The sequence below is a fragment of the Triticum aestivum genome, chromosome 4B (genome assembly GCF_018294505.1).
Source record: "Triticum aestivum cultivar Chinese Spring chromosome 4B, IWGSC CS RefSeq v2.1, whole genome shotgun sequence".
NCBI classification, from domain to species: Eukaryota; Viridiplantae; Streptophyta; class Magnoliopsida; order Poales; family Poaceae; genus Triticum; species Triticum aestivum.
Window position 1 is genome coordinate 381,627,626 of NC_057804.1, and position 26,622 is coordinate 381,654,247.

Consider the following 26,622-nt stretch of genomic DNA (forward strand, 5'->3'; position numbering starts at 1 on the left):
TCACATCATTGGGAGAATGATGTGATGGACAAGACCCAATCCTAAGCATAGCACAAGATCGTATAGTTTGTTTGCTAAGAGCTTTTCTAATGTCAAGTATCATTTCCTTAGACCATGAGATTGTGCAACTCCTATATACCGTAGGAATGCTTTGGGTGTAGCAAACGTCACAACGTAACTGGGTGGCTATAAAGGTGCACTACAGGGTTGGCACGAATCGAGATTGGGATTTGTCACTCCGTATGACGGAGAGGTATCTCTGGGCCCACTCGGTAATGCATCATCATAATGAGCTCAATGTGACTAAGTAGTTAGTCACGGGATCATGCATTATGGAACGAGTAAAGTGACTTGTAGGTAACGAGATTGAACGAGGTATTGGGATACCGACGATCGAATCTCGGGCAAGTAACGTACCGATTGACAAAGGGAATTGCATACGGGATTGCTTGAATCCCCGACATCGTGGTTCATCCGATGAGATCATCATGGAACATGTGGGAGCCAACATGGGTATCCAGATCCCGCTGTTGGTTATTGGCCGGAGAGATGTCTCGGTCATGTCTGCATGATTCCCGAACCCGTAGGGTCTACACACTTAAGGTTCAGTGACGCTAGAGTTGTTATGGGAAATAGTATGTGGTTACCGAAGGTAGTTCGGAGTCCCGGATGTGATCCCGGACATCATGAGGAGTTCCAGAATGGTCCGTCGGTGAAGATTGATATATTGGACGAAGGGTATTGGAGTCCGGAAGTGTTCCAGGGGTACCAGGCTATGGCCAGCATGAACGAAAGGTGTTTCGGGAGCCCCGGCAAGTGTTGGAGGGCCTCATGGGCCAAAGGGGAAGGGGCAAACCAGCCCACTAAGGGGTGGTGCACCCCCCACAACCTTTCTCACGTTAGTTGGAGAGGTGGTGCGCCTCCACCTAGCTTGGGAGGCAATCCTCCACCTGCTTGGCTTGGGAGGCAAGTCTCCCTAGGATTTTCCCTAGGGAGATCCAATCTGCTTGGCCGCCGCCCCCTAGGGGAAACCCTAGGGCGCCTCCCCCTCTCCCCTTGCCCCTATATATAGTGGAGGGGTGGGAGGGCAGTCGTACCTCTTCCATGGCGCAACCCTCTCCCTCATCCAACACCTCCTCCTCCTCCGTAGTGCTTGGCGAAGCCCTGTTGGAGAACCACTAGCTCCACCATGCTACCTCTTGAGCACCGCGTTGGATTTCCCCGAAGAGGAGAGGATGATGTAGCAAAATAGCGTAAGTATTTCCCTTCGTTTTTGAGAACCAAGGTATCAATCCAGTAGGAGACCACGCACAAGTCCCTCATACCTACACAAAACGATACCTACTCGCAACCAACGCAATTAGGGGTTGTCAATCCCTTCACGGTCACTTACGATAGTGATATCTGATAGAGATGATAAATAATATTTTTGGTATTTTTGATAGATAGATGCAAAGTGAAAAGTAAAAGCTAGGCAAAGTAAAAACAAAGCAAGTAAATAAAGCGATAGAGATTGATATGATGAGAATAGACCCGGGGGCCATAGGTTTTACTAGTGGCTTCTCTCAAGAGCATAGATATTCTATGGTGGGTGAACAAATTACTGTTGAGCAATTGACAGAATTGAGCATAGTTATGAGCATATCTAGGTAATGATCATGTATATAGGCATCACGTCCAAGACAAGTAGATCGAAATGATTCTGCATCTACTACTATTACTCCACTCATCGACCGCTATCCAGCATGCATCTAGAGTATTAAGTTAAAAATAGAGTAACGCCTTAAGCAAAATGACATGATGTAGAGGGATAAATTCATGCAATATGATAAAAACCCCATCTTGTTATCCTCGATGGCAACAATACAATACGTGCCTTGCTGCCCCTGCTGTCACTGGGAAAGGACGCCGCAAGATTGAACCCAAAGCTAAGCACTTCTCCCATTGCAAGAACTACCAATCTAGCTGGCCAAACCAAAAAGGATAATTCGAAGAGACTTGCAAAGATAACTCAATCATACATAAAAGAATTCAGAGAAGATTCAAATATTTTCCATAGATAAGTTGGATCATAAACCCACAATTCATCGGTCTCAACAAACACACCGCAAAAAGAAGATTACATCGAATAGATCTCCACGAGAGAGGGGGAGAACATTATATTGAGATCCAAAAATAGAGAAGAAGCCATCTAGCTACTAGCTATGGACCCGAAGGTCTGAAGTAAACTACCCACACTTCATCGGAGGGGCTATGGTCTTGATGTAGAAGCCCTCCGTGGTGGATGCCCCCTCCGGTGGAGCTCCGGAACAGGCCCCAAGATGGGATCTCATGGATACAGAAGGTTGCGGCGGTGGAATTAGGTTTTTGGCTCCTCTTCTAATCGTTTGGGGATACGTAGGTATATATAGGAGGAAGGAGTACGTCGGTGGAGCAGTAGGGGGCCCACGAGGTAGGGGGGCGCGCCCAGGGGGGCGCGCCCTCCACCCTCGTGACCGCCTATTTTGTTCCTTGGAGCAGGGTCCAATTCTCCTGGATCACGTTCGGTGAGAAAATCACGTTCCCGAAGGTTTCATTCTATTTGGACTCCGTTTGATATTCCGTTTCTTTGAAATACTAAAATAAGCAAAAAATAGCAATTCTGGGTTGGGCCTCCGGTTAATAGGTTAGTCCCAAAAATAATATAAAAGTGGAAAACAAAGCCCAATATAGTCCAAAACAGTAGATAAAGTAGCATGGAGCAATCAAAAATTATAGATACGTTGGAGACGTATCAGGAATCCCCAAGCTTAATTCCTGCTCGTCCTCGAGTAGGTAAATGATAAAAAAGAATTTTTGATGCGGAGTGATACTTTGGCATAATTTCAATATAAATCTTCATAATTGTGATATGAATATTCAGATCCGAAAGATTCAAGACAAAAGTTCATATTGACACAAAAATAATAATACTTCAAGCATACTAATCAAAGCAATCATGTCTTCTCAAAATAGCTTGGCAAAAGAAAGTTCATCCCTACAAAATCATATAGTTAGGCTATGCTTCATTTTCGTCACACAAAGATGTTCCCAACTTCTATACCCCCGATGACAAGCCAAGCAATTGTTTCATACTCAAATAATCTCAAACTTTTTCAACCTTCACGCAATACATGAGCGCGAGCCATGGATATAGCACTATGGGTGGAATAGAATATGATGATGGGGATTGTTTGGAGAAGACAAAAAGGAGAAAGTCTCACATTGACGAGGATAATCAACGGGCTATGGAGATGCCCATCAATTGATGTCAACATGACGAGTAGGGATTGCCATGCAATGGATGCACTAGAGCTATGAATGCTCAACAAAAGAAAACTAGTGGGTGTGCATCCAACTCGCTTGCTCATGAAGACCTAGGGCATTTGAGGAAGCCCATCGTAGGAATATACAAGCCAAGTTCTATAATGAAAAATTCCCACTAGTATGAAAGGACAACTTTATGAGACTCACTACATGAAGAACAAGGTGCTACTTTGAAGCATAATATATGAGACTCACTACATGAGGAACAAGGTGCTACTTTGAAGCACAAGCGTGGAAAAAGAGATAGTAGCATTGCCCCCTTTTTTTCTTTTTTTTTCTTTTTTTCTTCTTTTTTGGGCCTTTCTTTTTTTGGACTTTCTTTTTCTCTCTCTCTTTTTTCTTTTTTTTGGGCAATGCTCTAACTATGATGATCATCACACTTCTATTGATTACAACATAAGGATTACAACTCGAAACTGAGAACAAGATATGACTCTATATTAATGCCTCCGGCGGTGTACCGAGATGGTGCAATGAATCAAGAGTGACATGTATGGAAAATAATGCATGGTGGCTTTGCCACAAATACGATGTCAACTACATGATCATGCAATGGAAATATGACAAAAGTAATGTATGTCATGATGATGATGATGGAAGTTGCATGGCAATATATCTCGGAATGGCTATGGAAATGCCATGATAGGTAGGTATGGTGACTGTTTTGAGGAAGATATAAGGAGGTTTATGTGTGATTGAGCGTATCGTATCACAGGGTTTGGATGCACCGGCGAAGTTTGCACCAAATCTCAAGGTGAGAAAGGGCAATGCACGGTACCGAAGAGGCTAGCAAAGGCGGAAAGGTGAGAGTGCGTATAATCCATGGACTCAACATTAGTCAAAAGAACTCATATACTTATTGCAAAAATTTAGAAGGCATCAAAAATCAGGTACTACGCGCATGCTCCTAGGGGGATAGATTGGTAGGAAAAGACCATCGCTCGTCCCCGACCGCCACTCATAAGGATGCACAAGCCAGGTACACTTCATGTTTCAAATTTGTTACACAACTTTAACCATACGTGCATGCTACGGGACTTGCAAACTTGAACACAAGCATTTCTCAAATTCACAATTACCCAACTAGCACGACTTTGATATTATCACCTCCATATCTCAAAACAATTATCAAGCATCAAACTTATCTTAGTATTCAATTCACTCAAAAGAAAGTTTCACATATCTTGAACACTAAGTATATTAACATTAAGCAAACTACCATGCTATTAATGAATCTCAAAATAATCTAAGTGAAGCATGAGATATAAATAGTTTCTTTAAAACAAATCCACCACCGTTCTCTAAAATATATAAGTGAAGCACTAGAGCAAAAATTATCACGCTCAAAAGATATAAGTGAAGTACTATGAGCAAAACTATCAAGCTCAAAAGATATAAGTGAAGCACATAGAGTATTCTAACAAATTCCAAATCATGTATGGATCTCTCAAAAGGTGTGTACAGCAAGGATGATTGTGGTAACTAATAAGCAAACATGCAAATAATACAAGACGCTGCAAGCAAAACACATATCATGTGGTGAATAAAAATATAGCTCCAAGTAAATTACCGATGGAAGTGGACGAAAGAGGGGATGCCTTCCGGGGCATCCCCAAGCTTTGAATTTTTGGTGTCCTTGGATTATCTTGGGGGTGCCATGGGCATCCCCAAGCTTAGGCTCTTGCCACTCCTTGTTCCATAATCCATCAAAAGAATTCACCCAAAACTTGAAAACTTCACAACACAAAACTCAACAGAAATCTCGTGAGCTCCGTTAGAGAAAAAAACAAAGAACTACTTAAGGTACTGTAATTAACTCATTCTTTATTTATATTGTTGTTAAACCTACTGTATTCCAACTTCTCTATGGATTATAAACTATTTTACTAGCCATAGATTCATCAAAATAAGCAAACAACACACGTAAAAACAGAATCTGTCAAAAACAGAACAGTCTGTAGCAATCTGTAACTAACGCAAACTTATGGAACTCTAAAAATTCTACCAAAATAGGAAATCCTGTACAATTTTTTATGTAACAGAAGCAAAAAGAATCAACGCACAATCACGTTTGTATGATTTAACAAAACTATATTCGTGTGTGCAAAGTTTCTGTTTTTCAGCAGAATCAAATCAACTATCATCGTAGGTTATCCTATAGGTTCTACTTGGCACAAACACTAATTAAAAGATAAAACCACATCCAAACAGAAGCTAGATGGATTATTTATTCCTAAACAGAAGCAAAAACAAAAACACAAAATAAAATTGGGTTGCCTCCCAACAAGCGCTATCGTTTAACACCCCTAGCTAGGCATAAAAGCAAGGATAGATCTAGGTATTGCCATCTTTGGTAGGCAATCCATAAGTGGCTCTAATGATAGATTCATATGGTAATTTTATTTTCTTTATAGGGAAGTGTTCCATGCCCTTCTTTAAGGGAAATTGGAATCTAATATCCCCTTCCTTCATATCAATAATTGCACCAATCGTTCTAAGGAAAGGTCTACCAAGAATAATAGGACATGAAGGATTGCAATCTATATCAAGAACGATAAAATCTACGGGCACATAATTCCTATTTGCAACAATAAGAACATCATTAATTCTTCCCATAGGCTTTTTAATAGTAGAATCCGCAAGATGCAAGTTTAGAGAGCAATCATCAAAGTCACGGAAATCTAGCAAATCACAGAAAGCTTTGGGAATAGTAGAGACACTAGCACCCAAATCCCCCAAAGCATGAAACTCATAATATTTGATTTTAATTTAATAGTAGGTTCCCACTCATCATAGAGTTTTCTAGGGATATAACTTTCAACTCAAGTTTTTCTTCATCAGATTGCATCAAGGCATCAACAATGTGTTCGGTAAAGGCCTTATTTTGACTATAAGCATGAGGAGAATCTAGCACGGATTGCAACAAGGAAATACAATCAATCAAAGAGCAATTATCATAATTAAATTCCTTGAGATCCAAAATAGTGGGTTTAGCAACATCTCGGTTTTTATTTCTTTCAATCCCACTTTCATCAATTTCATCATCAAGATCTAGAAACTCCGAATTCTTAGAATGCCTTCTAGGTAAAGGAAGATCATATTCAGTTTTATCAAGATTCATATTGCAAAACAAAGATTTAATGGGGGCACATCAATAACTTTTAGATCTTCATCTTGATTTTCATAGGAATTGGAAGAACACGCTTTAATAAAGGCATCTTTGGAAGCATGCATCCTAGCGGTTATTTCTTTGCACTCATCAATGGAAATTCTCATGGCTTTGAGAGACTCATTGATATCATGCTTAGGAGGAATAGATCTAAGCTTTAAAGAATCAATTTCAAGAGAAATTCTATCAACGTTCCTAGCCAAATCATCAACTTTAAGCAATTTCTCTTCAAGCAAAGCATTAAAATTCTTTTGTGAATTCACAAACTCTTTAACACTACTCTCAAATTCAGAGGGCATCTTATTAAAATTTCCATAAGAGTTGTTGTAGGAATTTCCATAATTATTAGAAGGATTACTAGGATAAGGCCTAGGATTAAAATTCCCTCTATACGTGTTGTTTCCAAAACTATTCCTACCAACAAAATTCACATCCATAGATTCATTATTATTCTCAAGCAAGGTAGACAAAGGCATATAATTTGGATCAAGAGGAGTATTTTTAGGAACAAACATCTTCATAAGTTCATCCATCTTTTCACTCAAAACATTGATTTCTTCTATAGCATGCACTTTTTTACTAGAAGATCTTTCGGTGTGCCATTGAGAATAATTAGCCATAATATTATCAAGAAATTTGGTAGCATATCCTAATGTAATTTCCATAAACGTGCCTCCCCCGGCCGAATCTAAAAGATTTCTAGAAGAAAAATTCAATCCGGCATAAAATTTTTGTATGATCATCCATAAATTCAAACCATGAGTAGGGCAATTGCGAAGCATTAATTTCATTCTTTCCGAAGATTGGGCAACATGCTCATGATCAAGTTGTTTAAAATTCATGATATCATTCCTAAGAGTGATGATCTTAGCAGGAGGAAAATACTTAGAGATAAAAGCATCTTTTGTAACGCCCCGAGACCGACGCTCCAGACGGCTTCCATGTTTTTCGTTGTTGCCGTGTGTTTTTTTGCTTATTGCATTCGTCATGTCATCATGAGCATTGCATTCTCATGTTTTCATAAAACTTGCATCCGCTCGTAGTTGCCGCTTCTTCCGTGTCTCGGTTGACCTTCTCTCAGATCAACCGGACCACTCTCTTCTCTCTCTTTTCTGAGCTCATCAAACCCATTGCCTTCGTTGACCGTTCTGAGACCAACCAGGTTTTTCGAGTCCCTCTCGTCTGGCCGCTTAATCTTTCTCCATAATACTCAACACCTCGGGTGCCTAGTCCGAAAACATCTCCCGGACCCTACCCGGCTGTCATGACGAATGGATCCGGATCATCCCCAAACATCTATAAAACATCTCTGTTTTCTCATTTGAATTCTCTAGCCTATTTTTCTCGACCACGCCTCTGCCTCGTCCAGTTCGAGCGAACGAGATGACCAGAGATGCCCCTCGTTGACCCAGTCCAGTGCCAACGTGGACGAGCGCCACTCGCCCTCTCGAGGCGACCTCTGCTCCCGCCGCAGCCCAGCTCCCTCGCGCGCAGCCTAGCCCACCACCGAGCCGGCCTATGGGCCCTCTAGTGAGGACGCCCCCAGCCTCCCTCTTGTGCACTATCGGGCCAACCAGATTTGGCCCATTGTCTGTTTTTTTCCTGTCTGCGAATTTGCTAATTATCCAGAGTATTGCAGTTTTACTGAAAAACCCCTGTTCTTCATGCATTTAATTACTCACAAACCGTGCATCGGTTTAAAATGTTTCAAACATGTAAAATGCTTAGAATTTTGTGTAGATTAATAATATCCCACTTTCATCCATGTTAAATATGTTTAAACTTGTTGTTTATTTAAATTTGCACCAATGCCATATTAAAATGATTTATTTCATAGCTAAATAACAGTAGCTCAGTTTTAAATAAACTTTATATGTAAATGGGGTGGAAAAATGCCTAGTTTAACATGGTATACTTTATTTGGCTGTTTAACAACATTAAAATTGTGTTTAGGGCAGAACACTACCAAATTCATAATTTGCATACGAGGATTTTCCCGGAATTGTTGTTTGCTATTCCGACCTCATTTAAACTTGCCTAAATAGTTAGTTTCCATATGCTTCACCTCTTGCCATGTTTAACAACATTTAATATTGTTTGGTAGCTTAAACGAGATCAAACTAAATAATTGCTTGTGGTGTTTCGTCAATATGCAACTCGTTGCATATTGAGCTCCACTTAAATTGTAGTGTTGTTTGTTGCACTTTGCCATGCCATGCCTCATTAAACCGGACATGCATCATACTTGATTGTGCATCATGCCATGATTATGCTTGTGTGTTTACCATGTTGTTTCCTCCTTTCTAGTTTGCTTCTCTCGTTAGCTTCGGTTTCGTTCCGGAGTTGTGAGGATTCGTTCGACTACTCCCGTTCGTCTTCTTCATGGTCTCGTTCTTCTTCCTAGCGGGATTTTAGGCAAGATGACCGTCACCTTGGATCTCACTACTATCATTGCTATGCTAGTTGCTTCGTTCTATCACTTTGCTGCGCTACCTATCGCTTGCTCTTCAAGCCTCCCAATTTTGCCATGTCAGCCTCTAACCTTTGTCACCCTTCCTAGCAAACCGTTGCTTGGCTATGTTACCGCTTTGCTCAGCCCCTCTTATAGCATTGTTAGTTGCAGGTGAAGTTGAAGATTGCTCCATGGTGGACCAGATTGTGTTGGGATATCACAATATCTCTTATTTAATTAATGCATCTATATACTTGGTAAAGGGTGGAAGACTCGGCCTTATGCCTGGTGTTTTGTTCCACTCTTGCCGCCCTAGTTTCTGTCATACCGGTGTTATGTTCCCAGATTTTGCGTTCCTTACGTGGTTGGGTGATTTATGGGACCCCCTTGACAGTTCACTTTGAATAAAACTCCTCCAGCAAGGCCCAACCTTGGTTTTACCATTTGCCTCACCTAGCCCTTTTTCCCTTGGGTTTCCGGAGCCCGAGGGTCATCTTTATTTTACCCCCCCCCCCCCCCCCGGGCCAGTGCTCCTCCGAGTGTTGGTCCAACCTGAGCGATGTCCGGCGCCCCCTGGGAAACCAGGGTCTATGCCAACCCAACGTCTTTCTCATCTGGTGTGCCCTGAGAACGAGATATCTGCAGCTCCTATCGGGATTTGTCGGCACATCGGGCGGCTTTGCTGGTCTTATTTTACCATTGTCGAAAGGTCTTGTAAACCGGGATTCCAAGACTAATCGGGTCTTCCTGGGAGAAGGAATATACTTTGTTGATCGCGAGAGCTTATCATGGGCTAAGTTGGGACACCCCTGCAGGGTATAAAATTTCGAAAGCCGTGCCCGTGGTTATGTGGCAAATGGGAATTTGTTAATGTCCAGTTGTAGATAACTTGACACCAGATTCAAATTAAAACGCATCAACCGTGTGTGTAGCCGTGATGGTCTCTTTTTGGCGGAGTCCGGAAAGTGAACACGGTTTTGGGTTATGTTTGATGTAAGTAGGAGTTCAGGATCACCTCTTGATCATTGCTAGCTTCACGACCGTTCCATTTGCTCTCTTCTTGCTCTTATTTGCGTATGTTAGCCACCATATATGCTTAGTCGCTGCTGCAACCTCACCACTTTACCCCTTCCTTACCCATTAAGATTTGCTAGTCTTGATACCCATGGTAATGGGATTGCTGAGTCCTCGTGGCTCACAGATTACTACAACATCAGTTGCAGGTATAGGTTATGCGATGATCATGATGCAAGAGTGATGTTTGCTTGTTTTGGAGTTCTTCTTCTGCTTCTTCTTCGATTAGGGGATAGGTTCCAGGTCGGCAGCCTGAGCTAGCGGGGTGGATGTCGTTTGAGCTTCTGTTTGTGTTTCATCCATAGTCGGATGGTGCTCTTATGTAAGATGATGTTGTATTCGTGTGGCATTGTATGCCTTATGTATGTATCCCCATCTATTATGTAATGTTGATTTAATGATATCCACCTTGCAAAAGCTTCTTCAAGATGCGCTTCTATCCTTGGTGGGACCTACGAGTTCCTTTAGGATAGGGTCGCATCTTGGGCGTGACAAGTTGGTATTAGAGCCTCGACCGACCATAGGAGCCCCCTTGTTTGTTGGTCGTTGTTGAGTCTAGAAAAAAAACTATTTCGAGTCTTAGGATTATATATATCGGAGAGTAGGATTCTTTTTACTCCTTAGCCCCCTTCATCGCTCTGGTGAGGCCTCCTGACGTAGATGTTTTGTCTTCCCTCTCCTCAAATTTCACTAATTTTTTTAGTATCACGTGGGTATCTTGGGATCGTTCTGATATTCTTATGACAAGAATATTGTTCTTGGTGCCTCCTGACATTTAGGGGTTGTGGCAGTGTCTCGGGGAGTTGAGCTCCAAGGTGTTGTCGTCATAATTTTATTGTTGCAGTTCTGGAATACCTGAGTTTTGCCGACATCGAAAATCTCTTTTATGCAGTTGTTGGTGAGATAACCTCGATGCCACCCAGTACTGGGGAGTTCGGGAGTATTGCCATAGCTCGTATAACGGATGCTTTTCGAAGGTTGAGGTACACGATTTCCGGAGTTTTCTTGGTTATGTGTTGATGGATGGATACAGCTGGATGTAGGGATTGTTAGTTTTGGGTCAGATATATTGCTTCCCCTGTATCCCCAACACATGATTACATAACCAGAAAGTTTCGGGAGTTTATAGGTGGGAATTCCAGTAGCTCCTAGAATATCTTTTCGATAGATGCCTGATATGGGATAGGGTAAATCTCTATCACATGTATTTGTTCCAGCTTATTTCTGCAAGCCAATCCTTTGTTTTGTTTTATTTGTGGTATTCAAGTTGCTTCGAAGTCAAATGTTGAATCCATACCTTTCCTAAACGGTGTTCTCATATTGCTATGTGAATACTAATCCTTTTGATCATTGAGGTTGTCATGTTAATTCTTTTCCAACCGGTGCGCTTCTCTTCAAGATGATCCCATCATTCTCCCCATCCGCAAGATCAATTCTAAGTTTTCTCAACGGTGTTTGTTTCGTTCGTCCCAAGTTGTCTTTGTTTTTCCCCACACTCCCACCCTTTTCTTCAAGGACTCATTTATTTTAATCAAGTATCCATCTTATGGATGTGAAGTTTCTCCATTCTTTTCCCGTCAATGTTCTTATTCGGTGATTCTCAGTGAGATACTAACGGAGCTTTGAGTTCATCATTCTTCATTCTCGTATTCTTCTCCGGTGGATCCAATTCAAGCTTGCAGTGTTGATCATACTATTTTCCTTGTTGCAAATGATTTCTCATGCCGATTGTCGGTGTCAAAACCGGCGGATCTCGGGTAGGGGGTCCCGAACTGTGCGTCTAGGCGGATGGTAACAGGAGACAAGGGACACGATGTTTTTACCCAGGTTCGGGCCCTCTCGATGGAGGTAAAACCCTACTCCTGCTTGATTAATATTGATGATATGGGTAGTACAAGAGTAGATCTACCACGAGATCGGAGTGGCTAAACCCTAGAATCTAGCCTATGGTATGATTGTTGTTCGTCCTACGGACTAAAACTCTCCGGTTTATATAGACACCGGAGAGGGCTAGGGTTACATAGAGTCGGTTACAATGGGAGGAGATCTTCATATCGTATCGCCAAGCTTGCCTTCCACGCCAAGGAAAGTCCCATCCGGACACGGGACGGAGTCTTCAATCTTGTATCTTCATGGTCCGGGAGTCCGGCCAAAGGTCTTAGTCCGGCCATCCGGACACCCCCTAATCCAGGACTCCCTCAGTAGCCCCCGAACCAGGCTTCAATTACGACGAGTTCGGCGTGCAAGTTGTCTTTGGCATTGCAAGGCGGGTTCTCCTGCAAATTCTCTGTATCCGTCGAATAGTGTCCGGCTTCTAGTGTGTGATGTCCTCCTCGGCCTCTGTGACCCATAATGACCATCTTCCATGCGTCAGGCGAATGTGAAAAGCCAGGGTTTTCTTTTCACTTCCCCCCTGGTTGCGTTAATGAGCCGCCCATAAAAGAGACGGGGATTTAGATCCAATTCGCACCATCTTCCCTGCACGAGTCTTCATCAGAGCGCCTCTGACAGAGATCCATTCCATCATGGCCAGTCGGTGCCGCTCCTCCTCTCGCCCTTCCAGCCCTCGGCCCGGAGATTGGGGGCGGTGTTCCCTCCCGCATAGCAAGTTAGTAGTGCTTCAGTCCAAGGGGCTTCTCCCCCCACCATATATGGTCCCAGTTCGAGCCGGGAATGCTGCCTATAGCGGCGGAGAGCAGGCGGAGGGCGTTCCCAATCCCTCTCAAGGAGAGAGGGTATGCTTAGTCCCTTATTTGATGAGGGGACTAGGATTTTCAATTCATCCGTTTCTCTGAGGGTTGCTGGAGTTCTACGGCCTCCAGCTACATAACCTCACGACCGCCTCCATTTTGCACATCGCGGGCTTCGTGGCCATCTGCGAGCTGTTCTTGGGTGTTGAGGCCCATTTTGCGCTGTGGAAGAGGTTGTTTTGCCTTGTGCCTCGTTCTCAAGAGGGGTCTATTTATCAGGTGGGCGGAGCCGAACTATGGCGCATCGCTGGGACCGTATATCTATCCGGCACCCCAAAGAGGGTGTCCGAAGACTGGCCCTCGGAGTGGTTTTATATAGATGACGTCCCCCTGCCGGACCCTATACGGATCGGCCTCCCCGAGTTCAATAATGCCCCGTTGAAGAAGCGCCTGAGTTGGCGCCCACGGAACCCTCAGAGGGAAGCTGCCAGGGATGTCCTGTACCTGATGAGCCGGATAAGGTTGTTGTCTCATTCCGGACTGACCATGATCAAGGTCATGGCCATATGCATTACGCGAGGGGTGCAGCCGCTTCAATACAGAGGCCACCCCATGTGGGATTTCAAGGGGGAAGATGATGCTACCCGGTGCGGTCGCAAGGGGCCAGATTCGGCCGCCACTTTAACGAGAATCTTATCCGCTTTGTACAAGGGGGAAGAGGAAGAATTTCTCCATGTCAACCCGGAAGGCAGATTCTCTATGTACAATCCTCCTAGTTGGGTGAGCGGACACTTTCACTTGCCTATCCGTTTTCGAAATTCCTGTAGTTGAGTACTTATACTAGTAATGTTTAAACGCAGGAGCTGCGCCAGGCTGTGAAGGAAATAAACAGCCCTGCTCCACAACCCGAGGATCCGGAACGGTCCCTCGATCCGGACTCCCAAGAAGATCCAGACTTATGCGTGGAGTTGATTGATGGAGTATTTCATCAATTGAGCAAGGATAACTCCTTAGTGGTCATCACGACCGACTATCCCGGACTACTTCCAGCCTCCAAGGTAACTAAGACCGAAGTCCCAGTATTCTCATGCTTTATCTTGCATGCCGTGCACTAATAGTGTTTCGCAGGGTAAATCCTTGAGGCGGAAGGCCGAGCCCACGATGGGCAGCCAACAAGGGCCGCTGAAGCCAGGCGGTCCAAAAAGAAGTGTGGACCAGATCGAGATTCCGGCGCAACGGTATGGTGTGCGGATTTAACGCCTAGGGTTTATGCCCTTGAGTCTTACTAATGCTCATGATCTTCTTAGAAAGAACAGAGCCCGCCGGACTATGTCCGCCGGCCAAGGTTCGAGGCCGGGTCCGGAAGCGGAGGCGGACACGGGACGCGCCTCGGGCGCTCCTCTGACAGAGGGCGCCGACGGGCTATCTACCACCAATTCATAGGTGGAGAGTGCCCTGAACCACAGGCGTCGCCGGACTGTTCTTCGTGACGCGTGTTTTTCCCCAGTGGCGTTGGACGCCTTTAATACAGGAGATGCTTATCTCCGTGCTGCTCAAAATGGTCTAGCCAGAGCCACGGAGCAGTATGTGAAAGACATACAGGTGAGTAGAATTGAAGGTCATATATGTTAGTAGCCCCCGAGACTTGAAACAGTGAAGATAACTGTTTGAAGGATCATGTGCTATGCAGTGTCTTAAAAAGAAGAGCACGCAATTGTCCCAGGAGCTCGAAGAGTGCAAGGCTCAGCTCGAGGCCGCATTGGCCACTTCAGAGAATGTCAAGGGGACGCCTACAGGTAATATGTGCTTCGAAAGGTACCTCCGTTTTGAAATGCGGCTGGCGTGCAACCCTGACTATAATAATGCAGATGAGGCCGGAGTAAATCCGGACCAGCAACAACTCCTACGCCAACTAAAGGTTGGCGAGAACGTGCTGACGAGGGTGAGGCAAGAGAAGAACAAGCTTCAAGACGCCAATACCCAGCTAGGCGAGGAACTAAAAGATGTTCGTATTCAGCTGTCTTCTGCCGTGAAGGAGAATTGCGACTTCGACGCGACATTTTTAGTAAGTGCTTGAATGAATCTTCGAAAAAAGAATTCGGCGAGGAAGTCGATTGACAGAGCTATGTCTGTAGGTCTACTGACGGGTCGTCCGGCGGAGGAAATGCCCGGTTCATCGGGAGACCTTCTTCCCGAGCTGTTGCAACTACACGAGCGAGTTTGGCCGGCAATGCAAGGCGTCATCCAGGCTATGTGGCCATCCCTATCCGTGCCCGAAGGCCTTGGGGAGCTTGCCAAGAAGCTGGAGGGAGTGCGGCAGCGCTTCCGGTTATGGAAGATATTGGCTTGCCGTCAAGGTGCCAGGGAGGCCTGGGCCATGGTGAAGACTCAGTACACGAAGGCTGACCCAAACCACATGGCCGAGGTCGGCCCTATAGGTCCGGACGGAAAGGAGATCCCGGTCAGCTTGGCATATGGCCAGGTGGAGCTGGCTGCAAAGTATTCCCAACAGGACTGTAAATTAGACCACATGTTAGATGGCATTGAAGAAGAATATGCCGAGTCGGATTGACTATGTAAAAATGACATAAAAAATGTCCTCTAGCCGATTGTAGATCGTTTGTCATTGCGGACCTTTTCGCTTCGACCTCTAGACCCTATAGTCCAGAGTGTGTCCGAATACCCTCTTGGTTATGTAAGAACCGGGGCATGCATGGAGATAAGGCGTAGCGGTCATCGGTGCTTTAGCAGACAAGTGCCCAACTAGTTATGTTATATTACATGGTTAGTAAGAAACATCTTCCAGAGAGAATAGTTCCGTTAGGGGTTCCTTTCCCTGGGAGGCATGGCCTAAAGTGCATGTCCGAACTGCCGGAAAGAGCAGGAAAGCATCTGGGGGCAAATGAGTAAATACGAAAGATCATCTTTTAGTTCACCGACCGAATATTCCCTTAAGAACGCTAGCTTTCGGCTTCACCCAGTCTGAGGTACACATCTGACTGACCCGACAGTAACAATCGCAGAGGTGCTCCCTTTACCACCTAGCCGAACGAACTGGAACGTAGGGGTAAGCACAGGAGCCAGGCAACCCAGCTTGGCCAAAACTTAAGTCATATCGATGCATATAATGGTGTATAAAAGGTTCATGCGGAAGCATTACACATGTTTTGGGCATGAGGCCCGTTTTATATAAACTTCTTGGTAGAGAAGCCCCCAGGTATTGTGAGCGCAGGTAGCGCGTCGGGTGCGTGCGATTATTACACATGCGAGCCCCTAAGGGCTTGTTAGAAAAAAAGGGGGGAAGGAACAAAATCCCAGACTTCCAAAAATAAAAATAAAAAATAAAACAAAGGGACGAGGGAAGGAGACGAATACGGAGTCCGGTGCTAGGCGTAGAACCTTCGTAGGCGTGCTGCATTCCATGGGTTCGGCTCGAGTCGGTTGTCCGATGCGCCTCGCAGACGGTACGCTCCGCCGGCCAGTACTTGGTCGATGATGAAGGGGCCCTCCCATTTGGGCTTTAATTTATCCTTTTTCTTGTCCGACAGGCGTAGAACTAGTTCGCCAACGTTATAGGTTTTGGCCCGTACTTCTCTGCTTTGGTATCTTTGAGCCTGCTGTTGATAGAATGCGGAACGAGCCTTTGCCACATCGCGCTCCTCTTCCAATGCGTCCAAGATGACCTGCTGATCGATCTCGGCTTCTCTTTCTTCGTACATGCGCACTCGAGGCGAGTCATGGATTATGTCGCATGGCAGTACTGCCTCTGCGCTGTATACCATAAAAAATGGTGTGAATCTGGTAGTGCGATTCGGCATGGTCCGCAGCCCCCAGAGTACAGAGTCAAGCTCCTCTACCCAGTGCGTGTCAGATTCCTTGAGGGATCGCACTAGTCTGGGTTTGATGCCGCTCATAATGAGACCATTGGCCCGTTCGACTTGACCGTTAGTTTGAGGGTGATAGACTGAAGCATAGTCGAGCTTGATGCCCATGTTTTTGCACCAAAGTTTTACTTCATCAGCCGTGAAGTTTGTGCCGTTGTCGGTTATGATGCTGTGGGGGACACCGTAATGGTGTACGACCCCGGATATGAAATCTATTACTGGTCCGGATTCGGCCGTCTTTACAAGCTTGGCTTCTATCCATTTGGTGAATTTGTCCACCATGACCAGTAGGTATTTTTGCTTGTGGGTTCCTCCCTTAAGGGGTCCGACCATGTCAAGCCCCCAGACCGCGAAAGGCCAGGTAATAGGTATAGTTTGTAGGGTGGTAGGCGGCATGTGGCTTTGGTTGGCGAATAAATGGCAACCAACACATCGTTGCACTAAGTCCTGAGCGTCTGCCCGGGCCGTTGGCCAATAAAATCCGGTACGGAAGGCCTTGCTTACAAGGGCCCGGGCTGCGGCGTGGTTCCCGCCGAGTCCGGCATGGATTTCAGCCAAAAGGTCTCGTCCTTCTTCTTCGGAGATACACCTTTGAAGTACTCCGGTTGTGCTTTTCTTGTAAAGCTCTCCCTCATGGACTTTGTAGGTTTTAGATCACCGCACTATGCAGCGGGCCTCATTTTGGTCCTCGGGAAGTTCCTGCCTAGTTAGGTAGGCTAGGAATGGCTCTGTCCAAGGGGCAATGACTGCCATTATTTCGTGGGCTGACGGCGTTGTTTCGTTGGCGTAGCCCCCAATTGTGTCAGGATGCTCGGTGAGGGGCTGTGTAGTTGTGTCTGGGCTATTGTTTCTGGATTCTCCGTCCCATGATACAGATGGCTTGAACAGCCTTTCTAGGAAGATGTTGGGAGGGACGGCCTCGCGCTTGGTGCCGATGCGTGCCAGCACGTCTGCTGCTTGGTTATTTTCCCGGGCTATGTGATGAAATTCGAGTCCCTGAAACCGAGCTGACATCTTTAAGATGGCATTGCGGTAAGCTGCCATTTTCAGGTCCTTGGTGTCGAAGTCTCCATTTATTTGGGATATTGCGAGATTTGAATCCCCGCGGACCTCTAGGCACTGAATGCCCATGGAGACTGCCATTCGGAGGCCATGTAAAAGGGCCTCGTATTCGGCTGCATTGTTCGAATCCGTGTACATTATCTGAAGTACGTATTGGACTGTGTCCCCGGTTGGGGACGTCAGAACGACGCCAGCCCCCAGGCCAGCCAACATTTTGGAGCCGTCGAAGTGCATGATCCAGTTGGAGTATGCGCCCGTATTCTTTAGGGAGTTCGGCTTCAGTCCATTCGGCAATGAAGTTGACCAAAACCTGCGACTTAATAGCTCGCCTTGGCTTGTAGGTTATGTCGAACGGGAGGAGCTCGATGGCCCATTTGGCAATCTGGCCCGTTGCATCGCGATTGTTTATAATGTCATTAAGGGGTACTTCGGATGCCACTGTTATGGAACACTCTTGAAAGTAGTGTCGCAGCTTCCGGGATGCCATGAACACCGCGTATGCTATCTTTTGATAATGCGGGTACCGTGACATGCATAGAGTTAGCACAGTGGACACGTAGTACACTGGTTTTTGGAGGGGGAACTTGTGTCCGTCCGCTTCTCGTTCGACGATGAGCACCGTGCTTACAACTTGATGGGTTGCCACGATGTATAATAGCCTTGGTTCGCCCGTGTTGGGCGCGGCCAAGACTGGATTTGTTGCCAATATGGCTTTTATTTCCTCGAGTCCGGCCGTTGCGGCCTCCGTCCACTCGAAGTGGTCGGTGCACCGTAGGAGGCGATAGAGGGGTAATGCCTTTTCTCCTAAGCGGGAGATAAAGCGGCTTAGAGCCACCATGCATCCTGTCAGTTTTTGTATTTGTTTGAGGTCCTTTGGGGCATCTAATTGTGACAGAGCTCGGATCTTGGCTGGGTTTGCTTCAATTCCTCTACCGGATACGATGAAGCTCAGGAGCTTTCCGGCTGGTACGCCGAAAACGCATTTTTCCGGGTTGAGCTTAATGTCATATGTTCGGAGATTGTCGAACGTGAGCCTCAAGTCGTCTACTAGAGTATTGACGTGCTTTGTTTTGACGACCACGTCATCTACGTATGCTTCGACTGTTTTGCCGATCTGGTTGGCCAGCCATGTCTGAATCATGCGCTGCTATGTTGCGCCGGCATTTTTGAGCCCGAAGGGCATCGTGTTGAAGCAGAATGGGCCGTATGGGGTGATGAATGCCATTGCAGCCTGGTCTGACTCTGCCATCTTGATTTGATGGTAGCCAGAGTATGCATCGAGGAAACACAATGAGTCGTGTCCTGCGGTGGCGTCGATGATTTGATCAATTCGGGGGAGTGGGAAAGGGTCCTTTGGACAGGCCTTGTTTAGGTCTTTGAAATCGACACATAGGCGCCAAGATTTGTCCTTCTTTGGTACCATCACCAGGTTTGCTAGCCAGTCCGGATGTTTTATGTCTCTGATGAACCCGGCTTCCAGTATTTTTGCTAGCTCCTCTCCCATGGCTTGTCTCTTAGGTTCGGAAAAGCGCCGTAGGGTCTGCTTGATGGATTTAAACCCTTTTATGATGTTCAGGCTGTGCTCGGCCAGCCTGCGTGGGATTCCTGGCATATGTGAGGGGTGCCAGGCGAAAATGTCCCAATTTTCTCGCAGAAAGTCTTTGAGTGCGGCGTCTACATCGGGTTTTAATTGTGCCCCGATGGAGGCCGTTTTTGTAGGGTCCGTTGGATGGACTTGGAATTTGACTATTTCGTCTGCTGGTTTAAAAGAGGTGGACTTGGATCTCTTGTCTAGTATCACATCGTCCCTCTCCACCATGGAGCACAACACCGTTAATTCCTCGGCCGCTAGTGCCTCAGATAATGCCTCCAGGGCCAGTGCGGCTGTCTTGTTTTCAGCGCGGAGCGCTATGTCCGGATCACTTGCGAGAGTGATGATTCCGTTGGGCCCAGGCATTTTGAGCTTCATGTAACCGTAATGGGGTATGGCTTGGAAAATTGTAAATGCTTCTCGCCCTAGCAGAGCGTGGTAGCCGCTGCTGAACGGGGCCACTTGAAACGTGACCTCCTCGGATCTGTAATTGTCCGGCGTGCCGAACAACACATCTAGTGTGATTTTTCCTGAACAGCACGCTTCCCGGCTTGGGATTATTCCCCTAAAAGATGTGTTGCTTCGCTCAATGCGGCTCCAGTCAATTTCCATTTTTCACAGGGTTTCCTTGTAGATGAGGTTGAGTCCTCTGCCGCCGTCCATGAGTACTTTTGGAAGTCGGAAGCCGTCCACTATCGGACTGAGGACCAATGCGGCTGGTGCTCAGGCTGGCCGGAATTTAGGTTCGTCACTGGCGTTAAAGGTGATAGCCGTGTCACTCCATGGGTTTATTGTTGCTACTTGGTAGACTTCGGCAAGGTTGCAGAGCGTTCGTTTCCTTGCATTGTTTGATGTGAACGTCTCGAAGACTTTCGACACCGTACTGGGGAGGTATTCTTCGGGTGCTGGAGTTAAAAGCTCCTCGCCTCTTCTGGCTACCAGCCGTAGTATCCAACATGCTCTGAGGCTGTGCGTTGGTGTGTCTTTCCCTGAATTAAGAATTCTACAGGGTCCATTGAGCCATCCTTCCAATACCTTCCCGTACCCTGTAGAGGGTTTTTGTTTTTTGATGTTTGGCTCAGATGCCTGGCGATAATGCGTCCTTTTGTTTCGGACTCGTGTTATATTCGGGGCCGGATTGTCCAAGAATTTATCTTCGGTTTTCCGAATGCTTTCAATCACACAGTACTTTGGTAGTATGGATGTCAAGTCGGTGAATCATGTAATTTCGCGGCGACTTATGGCGTTGAGGATTCCGATGTCCGTGCAGTTGTTAAGGAAGAGTGAAATTGCTTCTTTCTCATGGCAGTCCTTTATCCTATTCATGACCAGGAGGAATCTGGCCCAGTAGTGGTGTACTGTTTCTCCGGACTCTTGCCGTATTAGGGATAAATCCCGTATAGTTGGGTGGGTGGGTGGAAATAAATCCGGAACCCTGCCCGATGTAAGATTCAGGGGCCGAGCAGTTTCCGAATTCGGAAGCTTTCTTTCTCGGATTTTTTTCAATGAATCGGGCCTGCTTCCTGACTTTAGGTTCAGGGTTCGGGCGACATCCTCGCCTCCGCAGGTTTCCGGCTTGGAGGGATCAGGAATCCGGACGCATCTGGTCCTTAGGGCGGGCGAAGAATCGCCGCATTGTTCTTCCACCACTTTGACAAGGTGGGTAATCTGGGGAGAGTCAATCTCTCTCTGATCAGGTTTAAGCCCAATCTGGTCATGATCAGTAGCGACTCCCAGGGCCGCGATGCGATCCAAGATTTAGTTCAGGGAGAAGAGCTCCATCGGATCTAACTGCTCGGCGAGCTCCGAGATGATGCGAAGATTGCTTTCGATGGCTCGAGAGGTCATCGTTGGCGCGGCGGCCAGACTGGCGGTCATCAAAAACCTGCCTAGCCGGAGAGTTTGGCCGACAGCCAAAGCTCCTTTAGCAACGACGTCGTCTTTAAAGACGGGATGCGGCATCCTTCCTGATGGTGACGACACAGCGGAACTCTCAATGAAAGCACCAATGTCGGTGTCAAAACCGGCGGATCTCGGGTAGGGTGTCCCGAACTGTGCGTCTAGGCGGATGGTAACAGGAGACAAGGGACACGATGTTTTTACCCAGGTTCGGGCCCTCTCGATGGAGGTAAAACCCTACTCCTGCTTGATTAATATTGATGATATGGGTAGTACAAGAGTAGATCTACCACGAGATCGGAGTGGCTAAACCCTAGAATCTAGCCTATGGTATGATTGTTGTTCGTCCTACGGACCAAAACTCTCCGGTTTATATAGACACCGGAGAGGGCTAGGGTTACACAGAGTCGGTTACAATGGGAGGAGATCTTCATATCGTATCGCCAAGCTTGCCTTCCACGCCAAGGAAAGTCCCATCCGGACACGGGACGGAGTCTTCAATCTTGTATCTTCATGGTCCGGGAGTCCGGCCAAAGGTCTTAGTCCGGCCATCCGGACACCCCCTAATCCAGGACTTCCTCACTGATGCACCTCTTAATCATTCACTTCTCGCTATTCATTTGTCCTGGAGTGCTGAAGATATCTCAGAAGGCTCGTCTTTTCTTCCAAGATCTGTTCAAGCTATTTGGAGATTATTATCTTATTCAAGCCATTTAATTGAACAGGTGCAATCCCTCTTCCAAGCGACCTTTTAATGGTGTATCTTTTGAGTGGGCCCTAACCCATAGGTCTTTTCCCAGGATCTTACCTGACTCTTCTAATTTTCCCGGAGCCATTCCCAAATTCTTTTCGAAGTTTGATGTAAGAATGAATTATCATTAGTCAAATGTCTTTCTGCAAGATCTTTCAAATTCTTTCGTCGTTGGGTCAACCTTTCTAATTTTCATTCTGGAGTGTCTCAATAATTTTTGGTGGTGTTTCTCGTCGTCATTTGAAGACCGAAGAAGAGTTTTTCCTCTAAATCTTGTCTCTTCTCCCGAAGATTCGTGGTTCTAGCTTCTCGTTACCCTCTCGAATTATTCCATTTGTCGGAAATTCCTTTTTCTCAACCATCCGGAGTATTTCAGGAGTTGATTTCTGTTTCTTTTCACCGGAGGCCATCATTCCACTTATCGTTCTCTATTTATCCTGGTGCTTCGTTCAAATGTTCTTTAATCAACTCAAGTTCTCCCTGTTCTCTTGTATCTAAATCCCCTCTAGCATATTGGTTCTTCTAATTCTTCCCGGTGATTCAGTCTCTTTCATCAGTCATTTTCGAATTCTTACGGTGGTTCGTTCAAGATTCTTTCCTTGATTATCATATTAGTTCATTCGTTCTTTCCAATCCTACCGGTGGTTCATGAAGACTTCCTCAAGTTTTGCGCCATATTCCCCTTAATCCTTTTCAACAAGAATAAGTTGCATGCCAAATCCGCTTGTCATCAATTAAATCTGATGAAGGATAAGCATAACGTAATTCTTATTCTTACTTCTTCATCGTCAAGTAATCCCTTCCTTCAGATTTGTTCTTGAGGAATAAATTCTAGTTCCAAGTGTTTCCATCTTTTCTTTTTCGGAGCTCAAATTTTCCTCGGCCATTTTGTCGGAACCTCCATCTAAATCATTGCAAGGCTTCACCTTGTGTTTTCAACTTCTCTTTCTTTTTATCATCCTTTTATTACCGGAGTTCTTCATGGAGGCTATACGTGGTGGTTCGTCAAGGATTCTTTTCATTCTTCAATTGTTCTTCAAGTTTTCCCTCGAAGTTATGACCCGCCAAGCTATACTCAAAAATAAACATGGTGCCCAACACATGTTTTTTAAGGAGTTCAAGTATTCTTCTTCTTCTTGCATTTCGAAGTGCAATTCTTTCTACCTTAGCTTTTGAGGTGGTGTTATATCATTCTTGGCAATTTCCATTCAGGTTTCGCGATTTACATGTTGTCAAGAATGAGGTATTTCAAATCCATCAATCTCTTCTTTGGAGTTATCTTGGTATAGATTTCACCTAAAGCCTTCCCTAAGGAATGTTGCTATTTGTGGTGCTTATCAATGATCCGAGTTTTCTCCTATCCTCTCGGCGAAAGAACTTTTCATCTCTTCTTTGATCTCAAACAAGCAATTGTTTTTCGTTAGTGGCAGAATTTCACCTCAGGTGTTGAGATGTTTCCTTAAGCCCGCTACAAGCTTACTCGTTTCGTTGTTGGTTTTTCAACAACTCCGTTATAACCTTCTTGGCAGGGTGCTTTCCAAGCTCACTTGTGGCAGAAGTTGGCATTTTCTTCTCCATTCTGTTATTCCAATGATCTATCTTCTATTCTTTCTTCCGGAGGCATTGTGATGGTGATCTTTTCACTCATCATCTCGAATTGTGAGGATCATGTTCTTTTCGTGCTTATCCATTTAACCGGAGTGTTGTGCTCTCATTGAAGTTCTTTCATCTTATCAAGTTTTGCCCCCCTTCTCAACCAGAGTGCTGTCTGAAATCTTTCTTACCCCTTGTGCCATTCTTTCAATAGTTCCGGAGGCAGTGTGTTGTTGATGTCATAATGTATCCTCTCATCTTGTCAAGTTCATGTTCAATTCCTCCCATTTATAGTTGGAGTGCTGTCAAAATTATATCATTCTTATTCATTCTTATCTCGTTTCAACCAGAGTGGTTTCAATTCCTTCTTGTCCATTGTGCTCATCATTCATAGCTTTGCAACCTCCAACATTAACATGGCGTTCCTTGTTTCTCTTTTCTACTGGAATGCTCTCAATTTCTTTCAACTCTATTGTGTTATTCTTTCAAGTTTTCAACCTCTCAAGGTTCATTGGTTTCACTCGTTTGTCAAAGAAGCAACTTTGTCTTACCTCTTTCTCTTCTACTTCTCTCCGGTGCCATCCTAGATCTCTGGACGAGATCCTCTTGTAGTGGTGGAGTGTTGTAACGCCCCGAGACCGATGCTCCAGACGGCTTCCATGTTTTTCGTTGTTGCCGTGTTTTTTTTGCTTGTTGAATTCATCATGTCATCATGAGCATTGCATTCTCATGTTTTCATAAAACTTGCATCCACTCTTAGTTGCCGCTTCTTCCTTGTCTCGGTTGACCTTCTCTCAGATCAACCGGACTGCTCTCTTCTCTCTCTTTTCTGAGCTCATCAAACCCCTTGCCTTCGTTGACCGTTCCGAGACCAACCAGGTTTTTTGAGTCCCTATCGTCTGGCCGCTTAATCTTTCTGCATAATACTCAACCCCTCGTGTGCCTAGTCCGAAAACTTCTCCCGGACCCGACCTGGCTGTCATGACGAATGGATCCGGATCATCCCCAAACATCTATAAAACATCTCCGTTTTCTCATTTGAATTCTCTAGCCTATTTTTCTCGACCATGCCTCTGCCTCGTCCAGTTCGAGCGAACGAGACGACCAGAGCTGCCCCTCATTGACCCGGTCCAGCACCAACATGGACGAGCGCCACTCGCCCGCTCGAGGCCACCTCTGCTCCCGCCGCAGCCCAGCTCCCTCGCGCGCAGCCTAGCCCACCACCGAGCCGGCCTATGGGCCCTCTGGTGAGGACGCCCCCAGCCTCTCTCCTATGCACTATCGGGCCAACCAGATTTGGCCCATTGTCTGTTTTTTTCCTGTCTGTGAATTTGCTAATTATCCAGAGTATTGCAGTTTTACAGAAAAACTGCTGTTCTTCATGCATTTAATGACTCACAAACCATGCATCGGTTTAAAATGTTTCAAACATGTAAAATGCTTAGAATTTTGTGTAGATTAATAATATCCCACTTTCATCCATGTTAAATATGTTTAAACTTGTTGTTTATTTAATTTTGCACCAATGCCATATTAAAATGATTTATTTCATAGCTAAATAACCGTAGCTCAGTTTTAAATAAACTTTATATGTAAATGGGGTGGAAAAATGCCTAGTTTAACATGGTGTACTTTATTTGGATGTTTAACAACATTAAAATTGTGTTTAGGGCAGAACACTACAAAATTCATAATTTGCATATGAGGATTTTCCCAAAATTGTTGTTTGTTGTTCTGGCCTCATTTAAACTTGCCTAAATAGTTAGTTTCCATATGCTTCACCTCTTGCCATGTTTAACAACATTTAATATTGTTTGGTAGCTTAAACGAGATCAAACTAAATAATTGCTTGTGGTGTTTCGTCACTTAAATTGTAGTGTTGTTTGTTGCACTTTGCCATGCCATGCCTCATTAAACCGGACATGCATCATACTTGATTGTGCATCATGCCATGATTATGCTTGTGTGTTTACCATGTTGTTTCCTCCTTTCTAGTTTGCTTCTCTCGTTAGCTTCGGTTTTGTTCCGGAGTTGTGAGGATTCGTTCGACTACTCCCGTTCGTCTTCTTCATGGACTCGTTCTTCTTCCTAGCGTGATTTCAGGCAAGATGACCGTCACCTTGGATCTCACTACTATCATTGCTATGCTAGTTGCTTCGTTCTATCGCTTTGCTGCGCTACCTATCGCTTGCTCTTCAAGCCTCCCAATTTTGCCATGTTAGCCTCTAACCTTTGTCACCCTTCCTAGCAAACCGTTGCTTGGCTATGTTACCGCTTTGCTCAGCCCCTCTTATAGCGTTGTTAGTTGCAGGTGAAGTTGAAGATTGCTCCATGGTGGACAGGATTGTGTTGGGATATCACAATATCTCTTATTTAATTAATGCATCTATATACTTGGTAAAGGGTGGAAGACTCGGCCTTATGCCTGGTGTTTTGTTCCACTCTTGCCGCCCTAGTTTCCGTCATACCGGTGTTATGTTCCCGGATTTTGCGTTCCTTACGCGGTTGGGTGATTTATGGGACCCCCTTGACAGTTCGCTTTGAATAAAACTCCTCCAGCAAGGCCCAACCTTGGTTTTACCATTTGCCTCACCTAGCCCTTTTTTCCTTGGGTTCCCGGAGCCCGAGGGTCATCCTTATTTTATCCCCCCGGGCCAGTGCTCCTCCGAGTGTTGGTCCAACCTGAGCAATGTCCGGTCCCCCTGGGCAACCAGGGTCTATGCCAACCTGACGTCTTGCTCATCTGGTGTGCCCTGAGAACGAGATATGTGCAGCTCCTATCGGGATTTGTCGGCACATTAGGCAGCATTGCTGGTATTGTTTTACCATTCTTGAAATGTCTTGTAAACCGGGATTCCGAGACTGATCGGGTCTTCCTGGGAGAAGGAATATCCTTCGTTGATCGCGAGAGCTTATCATGGGCTAAGTTGGGACACCCCTGCAGGGTATAAACTTCCGAAAGCCGTGCCTGCGGTTATGTGGCAGATGGGAATTTCTTAATGTCCGGTTGTAGATAACTTGACACCAGATTCGAATTAAAATGCATCAACCGTGTGTGTAGCCGTGATGGTCTCTTTTCGGCGGAGTCCGGGAAGTGAACACGGTTTTGGGT